The sequence below is a fragment of the Lolium perenne genome, chromosome 4, assembly GCF_019359855.2.
Source record: "Lolium perenne isolate Kyuss_39 chromosome 4, Kyuss_2.0, whole genome shotgun sequence".
Classification (NCBI taxonomy): Eukaryota; Viridiplantae; Streptophyta; class Magnoliopsida; order Poales; family Poaceae; genus Lolium; species Lolium perenne.
In genome coordinates, this window is record NC_067247.2 from 6163694 (window position 1) to 6179759 (window position 16066).

Consider the following 16066-nt stretch of genomic DNA (forward strand, 5'->3'; position numbering starts at 1 on the left):
ATATTTGTTTGCAACAACCAGAACAAAGCTATCTTATACACAAGCACAAAAATGATCAGTATGCGATGTTACAAGTACTGTATGTATATGTTATTTTCCAGCTAAACTATGGAATTGTGCTCATACTCATAGATTATAGAGAAAAATAAAGAACATGCCTTGAACATTACACAGGGGACTCAAAATTGTCTGGGACCACATCTCGTGGTGTCTCATGGCTAAAAGAGTTCTACATCTCCAAGTCTCTACGGAAAATCAGTCAAAGCTGCACATTTGATCTTCAATCGCCACTGGACCATGAACTTCTATTCTACGAAACTTGGTATTTCAAACCCTTCCCGTCGTCAGCAGCGTCGATGGAGATCATCGAGCCTTCACCGGCTTCTTCGCTGACCATCATCTTGGAGATGGTTGTAACTATATGCTTTTCCACCCACCTCTTTAGGGGCCTTGCGCCGTACACCTGTGCAAGACACAGTGTATATGGTTGGTTATTACCAAAACTTACCAAAAGAATGTTGATGATTCGTCTAATAAAAGGTGAGCCGCATAGTATGATTATTTCGAAAGAAGAAACATTGCTTACAGGGTTGTACGATTCCGACAGAATGACATCCAGCGCGGCTTCCCTTAACACTAGAGAGATGCCCTTGCTGGCTAATCTGTCAGTGACACACTTCATCTGGATGTTCACGATCTCCTTCAGCTGGTGGTGTGAAAGCGGCTCGAATATCACAATCTCGCTCAATCTGTTAAGAAGTTCAGGCCTGAAGTGTCTCCGAACCTACACAAACAAGCATGTATTTATGTCAGCAAATCAACATGTGGCTTGATCTTACAATGGATATTTATGTTTCACAAACCTGTTTCATGAGAAGTTCATGTGCAACTTCAGTTGTTTTTCCTCCGGTTAGGTGCTCTGCTCCTAGATTTGAGGTCATAATGACGACCGTATTTTTGAAATCTACACTCCGGCCTTGTCCATCAGTCAACACACCATCGTCAAGAAGTTGAAGAAAAAGATTTATCACCGAGTAATCCGCCTTCTCCACCTCATCGAAAAGGATAACGCTGTATGGGCGTCTCCTGATTTTCTCTGTCAGTTGTCCACCGTCTTTATGACCACGGTAGCTTTATGACGTCGCAAAAAGGAGCACTGGTATTAGTAAAAAAAACTAACTACAAAGTATGACAAGATAATGTAATGTAAAAAAATATTTGTAATTAGAAACCTCGGGGGTGCTCCAATGAGACGCGTCACGGAAGATGAGCAAGTATATTCAGTCATGTCAAAGCGAACCAACATGTTCTCGCTATCGAATAACTGCTCGGCGAGAGCTTTTGCAAGTTCCGTTTTGCCAACGCCGGTCGAGCCTAGAAAGAGGAATGAGCCTATCGGTTGGCGAGGCTGAGCAATGCCGGCCCTAGAACGCAACACCGCTTCGGCAACCAACTCGACGGCCTCATTCTGGCCAATTACTCTCTTGTGCAATCTGTCGGCCAAGTGCATTAACTTGACCTTCTCCCTTTCGTCAAGCTTAGCTATAGGGATTCCAGTCCATCGGCTTACCACCTTCAAACAGTAACAAAATTGGTTGAATATAACCTTCAAATAGCAAAATTAATTAGTCAATACACGCATGGCAAATTACATGCTTACCTGTGCTACAATATCAGGGTTAACAATTGCACCCGCTTTTCCTTCTACCCATGTGCAAGCTTCGTCAATTAGATCAATCGCCTTATCAGGAAATTGACGGCCTAAAAAATATCAATGGAAGATTATTTTAGCTCTTACGGAATAAAAAAAGCTTATCGAAAATAACAAAAAGCTTAAAAATCACCTGTGATATAGCGGTCGGCGAGGTGTACTGCAGCCTCGATAGCGGAATCCTGAATTTTCACGCCATAGTGTCGTTCAGACCGCTCCTTAAGCCCCTGCAGAATGCCGAGGGTCGCTGGCATGCTCGGCTGCACGACGTGCACCTTCTGGAACCGCCGCTCGAGCGCAGGGTCCGCCTCGATGTGCTCACGGTACTCATCGTAGGTGGTGGCGCCGATGCAGCGGATACGGCCGCGGGCTAGCGCCGGCTTTAGTATGTTTGCGGCGTCGCTGCGGCCTCTCCAATCGCCGGCTCCGATGAGCATGTGCATCTCATCAATGAAAAGGATGATCTTGCCCTTGGACGCCTCGGCGCGATTGATCACGGCCTTGATGCGCTCCTCGAACATACCGCGCCACTGGGTCCCAGCGACGATGGCGGCCAGATCGAGCTCCACGAGGCGTGCACTGGCAAGCTGCGGGGGCACGTTGCCGGCAACGATGCGTTGCGCGAGGCCCTCGGCGATGGCCGTCTTGCCGACCCCCGCTGCGCCGACGAGCGCCACACAGTTCTTGGAGCGGCGGCACAGGATGTGGATGACGCGGTCGATCTCGTCGTCGCGGCCGACCACAGGGTAGTAACTAGAAGCTAATGTTTTTCATGTAGTAACGGAAGTTGTGCAACCAGCAACATGTAGTAAACTAGAAGCTAATGTTGGTGTACTAATAGGAGTTGAAAGATTTCTTACTTGTTCAAATGCTGAAAAATTTCTCTCACATGCTGATGAGCTGCATGTCAAACTAAGAATCTTTACTGCTAAATTCTTCAGGTTTGGTGAGTACTGGTATTAGTAAAAAAAACTAACTACAAAGTATGACAGAATAATATAATGTAAAAAATATTTGTAATTAGAAAACCTCGGGGGTGCTTCAATGAGACGCGTCACAGAAGAAGAGCAAGTGTATTCAGTAATGTCAAAGCGAACCAACATGTTCTCGCTATCGAATAACTGCTTGGCTAGAGATTTTACAAGTTCCATTTTGGCAACGCCGGTCGAGCCTAGAAAGAGGAATGAGCCTATCGGTTGGCCAGGCTGAGCAATGTTGGCCCTAGAACGGAACGCCGCTTCCGCAACCAACTCGACGGCCTCATTCTGGCCAACTACTCTCTCGCGCAATCTGTCGGCCAAGTGTATTAACTTGACCTTTTCCCTTTCATCAAGCTTAGCTATAGGGATTCCAGTCCATCGGCTTACCACCTTCAAACAGTAACAAAATTAGTTGAATATAACCTTCAAATAGCAAAATTAATTAATACACGCATGAATTTTCTCATCAACTTGATGAATTAATTTTAAGGAAGGTGTGGACAATTGTTCCGATCGAGATTCGATTGAGTCAATTATGTTGCGGCCACAGATGCACGATCTTTTACTCGACCCACAGGAATAGGAAATGGTTTCAGTTCGCTAAGTTTGAAAAGTCCAAAGATGATTCCGATATCAAGCTAGACCAGTTTCAATTTTTAGCAAAAGTAAACAAGACATAGGCGAGATTTTCCGATAAGCCTTCAGAACATGGGTCCAATAATTTGATTGATACGACCTGTACTTTTTTTTCTTCAATTGTGAAAACCCCGGGACGAGAAGTACTAGGATTGGTTCTAGTGAAGGGTTAGAAACACTAAAGTACATAAAGGATAAGTAATGGAGAATCTAACACATTAGAGACGGAAATCTGTCTCCGTTGTATCAAAACCGATGATCGGTCCGTTTTTTATTGAATTCGTAGAATGATAGATCTGGATGATTCAATGATTGATTCTTCCAGAAAGTCGTCGGCCCGATCGGGATCGGGCGTCTTCATTCAAGCGAGGGTACATAGGAAGAACGAAACGAAGTAAGAGGTCGTGGGGCAGTGGGTAGCTCTTCTATAACATCAGTTTCAGGTGTCGATGTACGATTTCCTATGCCGATGGCTGTCTTCTCCCTAAGTTTTGCTAAAACTGCTGTGATCCTGGGAAGGCAAGGCTAAGACGGTGCCTGGCATATGGGTTTCGATACCCCATCAATGTGCAAGAACATGCTCAAAAACGTCTTATGTGACTTCACCTCAAAGTGCATCTGGAACAGCTCCCGGTTAGACCGGTGAAGCAGAAGCTCTGAAACCCCTATTGCTATCAAATCCTATTTAAGAATTCTATAAAGAGGTTCAATAATGAATGGGGTCGGTTTAGTAGATCTAGTGATCTACAATCTCACATTTTGCTAGATTTCACTTCGGCGAAATGAGGTCTTTGCCTCCTGACCTCTAGTCACAGCAGGTGAGCAATTGGGCTTGGCTTGCTTCCATTCTTACACAAATGATTTTGAATCGCGTAGTTGCCCGAGTCCATCCAAATGATTTTAAGCAAAATCCTATTTCTGGAAAGAATGGCAAAGCCATTCCAGATAAATAGAGTTAGCCATAGCCATTCTAGTCAAGCTGAAAGTGAAATAAACTGTAGTAGGGAATCACTACTTTTACTAACAGGGGTGCCTAAATATAATTTGGAAAATGATAGTTAACTACTGCCAATCACATACAGGATACTCAAAATTTTCTGGGTCCACATATCATGGTGTCACATTGCTAAAAGAGTTCTACATCTCCAAGTCTATACGGTGTTAATGGTGTGGGCGAGAACAAAGGAAATCAGTCAAAGCTGTACATTTGATCCTCAAATCGTTACCCGACCATGCACTTCTATTCTACACCACTTGGTATTTCAAACCCTTCCCATCGTCAGCAGCGTCGATGGAGACCGTCGAGCCTTCACCAGCTTCTTCGCTGACCATCATCTTGGAGATGGTTGTAATTATGTGCTTTTCCACCCACCTCTTTAGGGGCCTTGCGCCGTACACCTGTGCAAGACACAGTGTATGTGGTTGGTTATTACCAAAACTTACCAAAAGAATGTTGATGATTCATCTAATAAAAGGTGAGCCGCATAGTATGATTGTTTCGAAAGAAGAAACATTGCTTACAGGGTTGTACGATTCCAACAGAATGACATCCAGCGCGGCTTCCCTTAACACTAGAGAGATGCCCTTGCTGGCTAATCTGTCAGTGACACACTTCATCTGGATGTTCACGATCTCCTTCAGCTGGTGGTGCGAAAGCGGCTCGAATATCACAATCTCGCTCAATCTGTTGAGAAGTTCAGGCCTGAAGTGTCTCCGAACCTACACAAACAAGCATGTATTTATGTCAGCAAATCAACATGTGGCTTGATCTTACAATGGATATTTATGTTTCACAAACCTGTTTCATGAGAAGTTCATGTGCAACTTCAGTTGTTTTTCCTCCGGTTAGGTGCTCTGCTCCTAGATTTGAGGTCATAATGACGACCGTATTTTTGAAATCTACACTCCGGCCTTGTCCATCAGTCAACACACCATCGTCAAGAAGTTGAAGAAAAAGATTTATCACCGAGTAATCCGCCTTCTCCACCTCATCGAAAAGGATAACGCTGTATGGGCGTCTCCTGATTTTCTCTGTCAGTTGTCCACCGTCTTTATGACCACGGTAGCTTTATGACGTCGCAAAAAGGAGCACTGGTATTAGTAAAAAAAACTAACTACAAAGTATGACAAGATAATGTAATGTAAAAAAATATTTGTAATTAGAAACCTCGGGGGTGCTCCAATGAGACGCGTCACGGAAGAAGAGCAAGTATATTCAGTCATGTCAAAGCGAACCAACATGTTCTCGCTATCGAATAACTGCTCGGCGAGAGCTTTTGCAAGTTCCGTTTTGCCAACGCCGGTCGAGCCTAGAAAGAGGAATGAGCCTATCGGTTGGCGAGGCTGAGCAATGCCGGCCCTAGAACGCAACACCGCTTCGGCAACCAACTCGACGGCCTCATTCTGGCCAATTACTCTCTTGTGCAATCTGTCGGCCAAGTGCATTAACTTGACCTTCTCCCTTTCGTCAAGCTTAGCTATAGGGATTCCAGTCCATCGGCTTACCACCTTCAAACAGTAACAAAATTGGTTGAATATAACCTTCAAATAGCAAAATTAATTAGTCAATACACGCATGGCAAATTACATGCTTACCTGTGCTACAATATCAGGGTTAACAATTGCACCCGCTTTTCCTTCTACCCATGTGCAAGCTTCGTCAATTAGATCAATCGCCTTATCAGGAAATTGACGGCCTAAAAAATATCAATGGAAGATTATTTTAGCTCTTACGGAATAAAAAAAGCTTATCGAAAATAACAAAAAGCTTAAAAATCACCTGTGATATAGCGGTCGGCGAGGTGTACTGCAGCCTCGATAGCGGAATCCTGAATTTTCACGCCATAGTGTCGTTCAGACCGCTCCTTAAGCCCCTGCAGAATGCCGAGGGTCGCTGGCATGCTCGGCTGCACGACGTGCACCTTCTGGAACCGCCGCTCGAGCGCAGGGTCCGCCTCGATGTGCTCACGGTACTCATCGTAGGTGGTGGCGCCGATGCAGCGGATACGGCCGCGGGCTAGCGCCGGCTTTAGTATGTTTGCGGCGTCGCTGCGGCCTCTCCAATCGCCGGCTCCGATGAGCATGTGCATCTCATCAATGAAAAGGATGATCTTGCCCTTGGACGCCTCGGCGCGATTGATCACGGCCTTGATGCGCTCCTCGAACATACCGCGCCACTGGGTCCCAGCGACGATGGCGGCCAGATCGAGCTCCACGAGGCGTGCACTGGCAAGCTGCGGGGGCACGTTGCCGGCAACGATGCGTTGCGCGAGGCCCTCGGCGATGGCCGTCTTGCCGACCCCCGCTGCGCCGACGAGCGCCACACAGTTCTTGGAGCGGCGGCACAGGATGTGGATGACGCGGTCGATCTCGTCGTCGCGGCCGACCACAGGGTAGTAACTAGAAGCTAATGTTTTTCATGTAGTAACGGAAGTTGTGCAACCAGCAACATGTAGTAAACTAGAAGCTAATGTTGGTGTACTAATAGGAGTTGAAAGATTTCTTACTTGTTCAAATGCTGAAAAATTTCTCTCACATGCTGATGAGCTGCATGTCAAACTAAGAATCTTTACTGCTAAATTCTTCAGGTTTGGTGAGTACTGGTATTAGTAAAAAAAACTAACTACAAAGTATGACAGAATAATATAATGTAAAAAATATTTGTAATTAGAAAACCTCGGGGGTGCTTCAATGAGACGCGTCACAGAAGAAGAGCAAGTGTATTCAGTAATGTCAAAGCGAACCAACATGTTCTCGCTATCGAATAACTGCTTGGCTAGAGATTTTACAAGTTCCATTTTGGCAACGCCGGTCGAGCCTAGAAAGAGGAATGAGCCTATCGGTTGGCCAGGCTGAGCAATGTTGGCCCTAGAACGGAACGCCGCTTCCGCAACCAACTCGACGGCCTCATTCTGGCCAACTACTCTCTCGCGCAATCTGTCGGCCAAGTGTATTAACTTGACCTTTTCCCTTTCATCAAGCTTAGCTATAGGGATTCCAGTCCATCGGCTTACCACCTTCAAACAGTAACAAAATTAGTTGAATATAACCTTCAAATAGCAAAATTAATTAATACACGCATGAATTTTCTCATCAACTTGATGAATTAATTTTAAGGAAGGTGTGGACAATTGTTCCGATCGAGATTCGATTGAGTCAATTATGTTGCAGCCACAGATGCACGATCTTTTACTCGACCCACGGGAATAGGAAATGGTTTCAGTTCGCTAAGTTTGAAAAGTCCAAAGATGATTCCGATATCAAGCTAGACCAGTTTCAATTTTTAGCAAAAGTAAACAAGACATAGGCGAGATTTTCCGATAAGCCTTCAGAACATGGGTCCAATAATTTGATTGATACGACCTGTACTTTTTTTTCTTCAATTGTGAAAACCCCGGGACGAGAAGTACTAGGATTGGTTCTAGTGAAGGGTTAGAAACACTAAAGTACATAAAGGATAAGTAATGGAGAATCTAACACATTAGAGACGGAAATCTGTCTCCGTTGTATCAAAACCGATGATCGGTCCGTTTTTTATTGAATTCGTAGAATGATAGATCTGGATGATTCAATGATTGATTCTTCCAGAAAGTCGTCGGCCCGATCGGGATCGGGCGTCTTCATTCAAGCGAGGGTACATAGGAAGAACGAAACGAAGTAAGAGGTCGTGGGGCAGTGGGTAGCTCTTCTATAACATCAGTTTCAGGTGTCGATGTACGATTTCCTATGCCGATGGCTGTCTTCTCCCTAAGTTTTGCTAAAACTGCTGTGATCCTGGGAAGGCAAGGCTAAGACGGTGCCTGGCATATGGGTTTCGATACCCCATCAATGTGCAAGAACATGCTCAAAAACGTCTTATGTGACTTCACCTCAAAGTGCATCTGGAACAGCTCCCGGTTAGACCGGTGAAGCAGAAGCTCTGAAACCCCTATTGCTATCAAATCCTATTTAAGAATTCTATAAAGAGGTTCAATAATGAATGGGGTCGGTTTAGTAGATCTAGTGATCTACAATCTCACATTTTGCTAGATTTCACTTGGCGAAATGAGGTCTTTGCCTCCCGACCTCTGGTCACAGCAGCTTAGCAATTGGGCTTGGCTTGCTTCCATTCTTACAAAAATGATGTTGAATCGCGTAGTTGCCCGAGTCCATCCAAATGATTTTAAGCAAAATCCTATTTCTGGAAAGAATGGCAAAGCCATTCCAGATAAATAGAGTTAGCCATAGCCATTCTAGTCAAGCTGAAAGTGAAATAAACTGTAGTAGGGAATCACTACTTTTACTAACAGGGGTGCCTAAATATAATTTGGAAAATGATAGTTAACTACTGCCAATCACATACAGGATACTCAAAATTTTCTGGGTCCACATATCATGGTGTCACATTGCTAAAAGAGTTCTACATCTCCAAGTCTATACGGTGTTAATGGTGTGGGCGAGAACAAAGGAAATCAGTCAAAGCTGTACATTTGATCCTCAAATCGTTACCCGACCATGCACTTCTATTCTACACCACTTGGTATTTCAAACCCTTCCCATCGTCAGCAGCGTCGATGGAGACCGTCGAGCCTTCACCAGCTTCTTCGCTGACCATCATCTTGGAGATGGTTGTAATTATGTGCTTTTCCACCCACCTCTTTAGGGGCCTTGCGCCGTACACCTGTGCAAGACACAGTGTATGTGGTTGGTTATTACCAAAACTTACCAAAAGAATGTTGATGATTCATCTAATAAAAGGTGAGCCGCATAGTATGATTGTTTCGAAAGAAGAAACATTGCTTACAGGGTTGTACGATTCCAACAGAATGACATCCAGCGCGGCTTCCCTTAACACTAGAGAGATGCCCTTGCTGGCTAATCTGTCAGTGACACACTTCATCTGGATGTTCACGATCTCCTTCAGCTGGTGGTGCGAAAGCGGCTCGAATATCACAATCTCGCTCAATCTGTTGAGAAGTTCAGGCCTGAAGTGTCTCCGAACCTACACCACCAAGCATGTATCTACGTTAGCAAATCAACATGTGGCTTGAATTTTCAAGGGGTACTTATGTTCCACAAACCTGTTTCATGAGAAGGTCATGTGCAACTTCGGTTGATTTTCCTCCGGTTAGGTGTTCTGCTCCTAGATTTGAGGTCATAATGATGACCGTATTTTTGAAATCTACACTCCGGCCTTGTCCATCAGTCAACACACCATCGTCAAGAAGTTGAAGAAAAAGATTTATCACTGAGTAATCCGCCTTCTCCACCTCGTCAAAAAGGATAACACTGTATGGGCGTCTCCTGATTTTCTCTGTCAGTTGTCCACCGTCTTTATGACCACGGTAGCTTTATGATGTCGCAAAAGGAGCACTGGTATTAGTAAAAAAACTAACTACAAAGTATGACAAGATAATGTAATGTAAAAAAAATATTTATAATTTGAAACCTCGGGGGTGCTCCAATGAGACGCGTCACGGAAGAAGAGCAAGTATATTCAGTCATGTCAAAGCGAACCAACATGTTCTCGCTATCGAATAACTGCTCGGCGAGAGCTTTTGCAAGTTCCGTTTTGCCAACGCCGGTCGAGCCTAGAAAGAGGAATGAGCCTATCGGTTGGCCAGGCTGAGCAATGCCGGCCCTAGAACGCAACACCGCTTCGGCAACCAACTCGACCGCCTCATTCTGGCCAATTACTCTCTTGTGCAATCTGTCGGCCAAGTGCATTAACTTGACCTTCTCCCTTTCGTCAAGCTTAGCTATAGGGATTCCAGTCCATCGGCTTACCACCTTCAAACAGTAACAAAATTGGTTGAATATAACCTTCAAATAGCAAAACTAATTAGTCAATACACGCATGACAAATTACATACCTACCTGTGCTACAAGATCGGGGTTAACAATTGCACCCGGTTTTCCTTCTACCCATGTGCAAGCCTCGTCAATTAGATCAATCGCCTTATCAGGAAATTGACGACCTAAACAATATCAATGGAAGATTATTTTAGCTCTTACGCAATAAAAAAGCTTATCGAAAATAACAAAAAGCTTAAAAATCACCTGTGATATAGCGGTCGGCGAGGTGTACTGCAGCCTCGATAGCGGAATCCTGAATTTCCACGCCATAGTGTCGTTCAGACCGCTCCTTGAGCCCCTGCAGAATGCCGAGGGTCGCTGGCATGCTCGGCTGCACGACGTGCACCTTCTGGAACCGCCGCTCGAGCGCAGGGTCCGCCTCGATGTGCTCACGGTACTCATCGTAGGTGGTGGCGCCGATGCAGCGGATACGGCCGCGGGCTAGCGCCGGCTTTAGTATGTTTGCGGCGTCGCTGCGGCCTCTCCAATCGCCGGCTCCGATGAGCATGTGCATCTCATCAATGAAAAGGATGATCTTGCCCTTGGACGCCTCGGCGCGATTGATCACGGCCTTGATGCGCTCCTCGAACATACCGCGCCACTGGGTCCCAGCGACGATGGCGGCCAGATCGAGCTCCACGAGGCGTGCACCGGCAAGCTGCGGGGGCACGTTGCCGGCAACGATGCGTTGCGCGAGGCCCTCGGCGATGGCCGTCTTGCCGACCCCCGCTGCGCCGACGAGCGCCACACAGTTCTTGGAGCGGCGGCACAGGATGTGGACGACGCGGTCGATCTCGTCGTCGCGGCCGACCACAGGGTAGTAACTAGAAGCTAATGTTTTTCATGTAGTAACGGAAGTTGTGCAACCAGCAACATGTAGTAAACTAGAAGCTAATGTTGGTGTACTAATAGGAGTTGAAAGATTTCTTACTTGTTCAAATGCTGAAAAATTTCTCTCACATGCTGATGAGCTGCATGTCAAACTAAGAATCTTTACTGCTAAATTCTTCAGGTTTGATGAGTACTGGTATTAGTAAAAAAAACTAACTACAAAGTATGACAGAATAATATAATGTAAAAAATATTTGTAATTAGAAAACCTCGGGGGTGCTCCAATGAGACGCGTCACAGAAGAAGAGCAAGTGTATTCAGTAATGTCAAAGCGAACCAACATGTTCTCGCTATCGAATAACTGCTTGGCTAGAGATTTTACAAGTTCCATTTTGGCAACGCCGGTCGAGCCTAGAAAGAGGAATGAGCCTATCGGTTGGCCAGGCTGAGCAATGTTGGCCCTAGAACGGAACACCGCTTCCGCAACCAACTCGACGGCCTCATTCTGGCCAACTACTCTCTCGCGCAATCTGTCGGCCAAGTGTATTAACTTGACCTTTTCCCTTTCATCAAGCTTAGCTATAGGGATTCCAGTCCATCGGCTTACCACCTTCAAACAGTAACAAAATTAGTTGAATATAACCTTCAAATAGCAAAATTAATTAATACACGCATGAATTTTCTCATCAACTTGATGAATTAATTTTAAGGAAGGTGTGGACAATTGTTCCGATCGAGATTCGATTGACTCAATTATGTTGCAGCCACAGATGCACGATCTTTTACTCGACCCACGGGAATAGGAAATGGTTTCAGTTCGCTAAGTTTGAAAAGTCCAAAGATGATTCCGGTATCAAGCTAGACCAGTTTCAATTTTTAGCAAAAGTAAACAAGACATAGGCGAGATTTTCCGATAAGCCTTCAGAACATGGGTCCAATAATTTGATTGATACGACCTGTACTTTTTTTTCTTCAATTGTGAAAACCCCGGGACGAGAAGTACTAGGATTGGTTCTAGTGAAGGGTTAGAAACACTAAAGTACATAAAGGATAAGTAATGGAGAATCTAACACATTAGAGACGGAAATCTGTCTCCGTTGTATCAAAACCGATGATCGGTCCGTTTTTTATTGAATTCGTAGAATGATAGATCTGGATGATTCAATGATTGATTCTTCCAGAAAGTCGTCGGCCCGATCGGGATCGGGCGTCTTCATTCAAGCGAGGGTACATAGGAAGAACGAAACGAAGTAAGAGGTCATGGGGCAGTGGGTAGCTCTTCTATAACATCAGTTTCAGGTGTCGATGTACGATTTCCTATGCCGATGGCTGTCTTCTCCCTAAGTTTTGCTAAAACTGCTGCGATCCTGGGAAGGCAAGGCTAAGACGGCGCCTTGCATATGGGTTTCGATACCCCATCAATGTGCAAGAACATGCTCAAAAACGTCTTATGTGACTTCACCTCAAAGTGCATCTGGAACAGCTCCCGGTTAGACCGGTGAAGCAGAAGCTCTGAAACCCCTATTGCTATCAAATCCTATTTAAGAATTCTATAAAGAGGTTCAATAATGAATGGGGTCGGTTTAGTAGATCTAGTGATCTACAATCTCACATTTTGCTAGATTTCACTTCGGCGAAATGAGGTCTTTGCCTCCTGACCTCTAGTCACAGCAGGTGAGCAATTGGGCTTGGCTTGCTTCCATTCTTACACAAATGATTTTGAATCGCGTAGTTGCCCGAGTCCATCCAAATGATTTTAAGCAAAATCCTATTTCTGGAAAGAATGGCAAAGCCATTCCAGATAAATAGAGTTAGCCATAGCCATTCTAGTCAAGCTGAAAGTGAAATAAACTGTAGTAGGGAATCACTACTTTTACTAACAGGGGTGCCTAAATATAATTTGGAAAATGATAGTTAACTACTGCCAATCACATACAGGATACTCAAAATTTTCTGGGTCCACATATCATGGTGTCACATTGCTAAAAGAGTTCTACATCTCCAAGTCTATACGGTGTTAATGGTGTGGGCGAGAACAAAGGAAATCAGTCAAAGCTGTACATTTGATCCTCAAATCGTTACCCGACCATGCACTTCTATTCTACACCACTTGGTATTTCAAACCCTTCCCATCGTCAGCAGCGTCGATGGAGACCGTCGAGCCTTCACCAGCTTCTTCGCTGACCATCATCTTGGAGATGGTTGTAATTATGTGCTTTTCCACCCACCTCTTTAGGGGCCTTGCGCCGTACACCTGTGCAAGACACAGTGTATGTGGTTGGTTATTACCAAAACTTACCAAAAGAATGTTGATGATTCATCTAATAAAAGGTGAGCCGCATAGTATGATTGTTTCGAAAGAAGAAACATTGCTTACAGGGTTGTACGATTCCAACAGAATGACATCCAGCGCGGCTTCCCTTAACACTAGAGAGATGCCCTTGCTGGCTAATCTGTCAGTGACACACTTCATCTGGATGTTCACGATCTCCTTCAGCTGGTGGTGCGAAAGCGGCTCGAATATCACAATCTCGCTCAATCTGTTGAGAAGTTCAGGCCTGAAGTGTCTCCGAACCTACACCACCAAGCATGTATCTACGTTAGCAAATCAACATGTGGCTTGAATTTTCAAGGGGTACTTATGTTCCACAAACCTGTTTCATGAGAAGGTCATGTGCAACTTCGGTTGATTTTCCTCCGGTTAGGTGTTCTGCTCCTAGATTTGAGGTCATAATGATGACCGTATTTTTGAAATCTACACTCCGGCCTTGTCCATCAGTCAACACACCATCGTCAAGAAGTTGAAGAAAAAGATTTATCACTGAGTAATCCGCCTTCTCCACCTCGTCAAAAAGGATAACACTGTATGGGCGTCTCCTGATTTTCTCAGTCAGTTGTCCACCGTCTTTATGACCACGGTAGCTTTATGATGTCGCAAAAAGGAGCACTGGTATTAGTAAAAAAACTAACTACAAAGTATGACAAGATAATGTAATGTAAAAAAATATTTATAATTTGAAACCTCGGGGGTGCTCCAATGAGACGCGTCACGGAAGAAGAGCAAGTATATTCAGTCATGTCAAAGCGAACCAACATGTTCTCGCTATCGAATAACTGCTCGGCGAGAGCTTTTGCAAGTTCCGTTTTGCCAACGCCGGTCGAGCCTAGAAAGAGGAATGAGCCTATTGGTTGGCCAGGCTGAGCAATGCCGGCCCTAGAACGCAACACCGCTTCCGCCACCAATTCGACGGCCTCATTCTGGCCAATTACTCTCTGGTGCAATCTGTCGGCCAAGTGCATTAACTTGACCTTCTCCCTTTCATCAAGCTTAGCTATAGGGATTCCAGTCCATCGGCTTACCACCTTCAAACAGTAACAAAATTGGTTGAATATAACCTTCAAATAGCAAAAGTAATTAGTCAATACACGCATGACAAATTACATGCCTACCTGTGCTACAAGATCGGAGTTAACAATTGCACCCGGTTTTCCTTCTACCCATGTGCAAGCTTCGTCAATTAGATCAATCGCCTTATCAGGAAATTGACGGCCTAAAAAATATCAATGGAAGATTATTTTAGCTCTTACGGAATAAAAAAAGCTTATCGAAAATAACAAAAAGCTTAAAAATCACCTGTGATATAGCGGTCGGCGAGGTGTACTGCAGCCTCGATAGCGGAATCCTGAATTTTCACGCCATAGTGTCGTTCAGACCGCTCCTTGAGCCCCTGCAGAATGCCGAGGGTCGCTGGCATGCTCGGCTGCTCGACGTGCACCTTCTGGAACCGCCGCTCGAGCGCAGGGTCCGCCTCGATGTGCTCACGGTACTCGTCGTAGGTGGTGGCGCCGATGCAGCGGATACGGCCGCGGGCTAGCGCCGGCTTTAGTATGTTTGCGGCGTCGCTGCGGCCTCTCCAGTCGCCGGCTCCGATGAGCATGTGCATCTCATCAATGAAAAGGATGATCTTGCCCTTGGACGCCTCGGCGCGATTGATCACGGCCTTGATGCGCTCCTCGAACATGCCGCGCCACTGGGTCCCAGCGACGATGGCGGCCAGATCGAGCTCCACCAGGCGTGCACCTGCAAGCTGCGGGGGCACGTTGCCGGCAGCGATGCGCTGAGCGAGGCCCTCGGCGATGGCCGTCTTGCCGACCCCCGCTGCGCCGACGAGCGCCACACAGTTCTTGGAGCGGCGGCACAGGATGTGGATGACGCGGTTGATCTCGTCGTCGCGGCCGACCACCGGGTCGACCTCGCGGCGGCCGGCGGCGGCCGTCATGTCCCGGCCGTACTTGCGCAGGCAGGTGCGGCGGCTGTAGTACCGCCACGCCCCGTAGCACAGGCCGAGCCCCCCGTACAAGTAGATGAGCGGCTCCAGGACCTCCAACACCCCGGAGGCGTGTGCTTGGGCGCGCGATAGGATGGTGCCCAGCCCGGCGCTCGCCATCGTCGGTGGCGGCGTCGTTCCTCCGCCGTCCATCCATATCCTGAGCATGGGATCGTAGGATCTGGTCCCGGCTTCCATGGTAGGTAGTCGGTAGATCGATTAAAACCCTGAACAAAACCGTGATGATCTCAAGCGATAGTACAAAACTAACGCCTCGTTCTTGCTTTGTGTCATGTTATGTACTCCTATAATGACTTCTTGTTGTGCAAGCTAGCATGCACTACATACGGTACGTTGGAGTTGTAATCGATCGGACTTCTGTTGATTTGTTCCTATTTCACTTGTATGAAACCTTGAGGGCACTCCAATGAGACACGAGACACGATTAGTACAAGGCTCCAAGCATATCAATTCTGACATGTCAAAGGAATCGAAGCAACATCGTATCATCGTTGCGGAGCTCTGTGAATTCATGGAGGGTGTCGCCTTAGCCATAGGGTACCCGATTGAAACTTACAACATTTGATCGCCCGGGTTATCATTAGCAGGGAGCGGGACTATCTATTAGTAATCTTCAACAAGAGTACAAGATATGCAAAAGTAATAAAATTTACAAAAATGTATTTTGACCACCTAGGAATACAAGGTACGCAAACGTAATAAAACTTTACAAAAAAGTATTTTTA

General features: G+C 45.8%; 1 pseudogene; it reads right to left on the bottom strand.

The window, feature by feature from the left end:
* Window positions 1-113: 113 nt before the first annotated feature.
* Window positions 114-15518, bottom strand: LOC127346517 (uncharacterized; annotated as a pseudogene).
* Window positions 15519-16066: the final 548 nt, after the last annotated feature.